This window comes from Suricata suricatta, chromosome 11 (genome assembly GCF_006229205.1).
Source record: "Suricata suricatta isolate VVHF042 chromosome 11, meerkat_22Aug2017_6uvM2_HiC, whole genome shotgun sequence".
Classification (NCBI taxonomy): domain Eukaryota; kingdom Metazoa; phylum Chordata; class Mammalia; order Carnivora; family Herpestidae; genus Suricata; species Suricata suricatta.
This window is the reverse complement of record NC_043710.1, coordinates 39,767,274-39,768,648: the sequence shown is the minus strand read 5'-3', so window position 1 is coordinate 39,768,648 and position 1,375 is coordinate 39,767,274. Positions and strand designations below refer to the sequence as shown.

Genomic DNA, 1,375 nt, shown 5'->3' with positions numbered 1-1,375 from the left:
ATTCTTTGTTGTTCAGGCCTGTCCTGATACTGTAGGATGTAAGGCGGCATCCCTGACTTCTCCCCACTGGATGTGGGCAACATAGTCCCTGAGGGTCACAACCAGAAAGTTCCCAGGCATTGTCAGCTGTCCCCAGGGCCCCAGATTGCTCTCAGGTAAGAAGCACTGTTGTCAAATGAAGCCACATGTGATGAGGTCCAGGGGACATGGGTGAGTGCAGAGGTGACAGGGAGGCCGATTCCAGGAAAGGCCCAGACAAATAGCACTTCTGCCCCGAGGCCGAGGAATCCTATACTTGCAGAATGAGTGCACATGACTGTGGCTTGAGTCCCTCTGAGTATTAGGGGCATCGATGACATCCTGAAAACTTTCTCAGCAAGCTGTACCAATGATATGGGCAGCTTGAGGAAGCAAGTGGTAGGGCCGTGCCCAGCAGCCACTTTGGCTGCACCTTCCAATCACCTGGGAGCAACTGAAAGTCTGGTGACCAGGTCACACCCAGGCCAGACCTCAGACTCGGGAGTGGACCTCAGGCATCAGTATTTTCATGCTCTGCAGGCGATGCCAACACGGAGCTGAGATCAATAGCCACCCGGCTTTAGGAAGTGATACTCAGACACACCTACCTGGCAAGAAGTCTGACCTCATGCCCGGCAAGGACTCTGGTCCCAACCTCTGCTCGGCCACCTGCTGACTGGCAGTTAGTCCCTGGACAGTGGACTCAGCTGCTCTAAACCCCAGTTTTGTCGCCTTCAAGTGGGGGACGCTGTCTGCCTCCCCGGGGGTTCTGAAGTCCTAATGAGTGACCACGGGTCCCAGCTTGACCAGAAGGGCCCCCGTTTGCCTAGAACTACCCCAGTGAGCACTCAGAGTGGCCCTGAAAACTCCTCAGACCCAAACAAACCAGGATAGTTGGTCACCGTAAATTACATGAAGGTGCTGAGTTCCTAGTGCAGGCTTGGTAGATGTTATTCGTTCCCCCCGCCCCCGCTTTCTCTTTTCTTTTTCCTTCGTCTTTCTTTCTCTCTTTCTTTCTTTCTTTCTTTCTCTTTCTTTCTTTCTCGTCAAGTTAAAGGCTAGGAAGGGGTAGGGAACAGGGACAGTGTCACTGAGGAGAGGAAGCAGAGTGAGAGCTGAGCTGAAGGGGTCTCAAAATCGATCCAGTTAGGAAATGGAAGCAAAGGTGGAAGGAGGAAGGAAGAAAAGGAGGAAGAGATGGATGAAGGGAGAGGGAAAGGAGAAAAGATGAACAGCTTTAATCATACTTTATACAATTTGTCTGCGGGAAATTTTCTCCATTGCAGGACTTATTGTGTTTCTGCTAGTCGAACGTAAGCTTCAGCTGAGAATGATGATTGCTCTTTCTCTAGTAACC

General features: G+C 51.3%; 1 protein-coding gene across 1 annotated transcript in view; it reads right to left on the bottom strand.

The window, feature by feature from the left end:
* LOC115306330 (serum amyloid A protein-like) overlaps positions 1 to 1,375 on the bottom strand; it is a 5,947-nt gene that overhangs the window by 3,755 nt on the left and 817 nt on the right. The gene's annotated exons all lie outside the window — the stretch shown is intronic.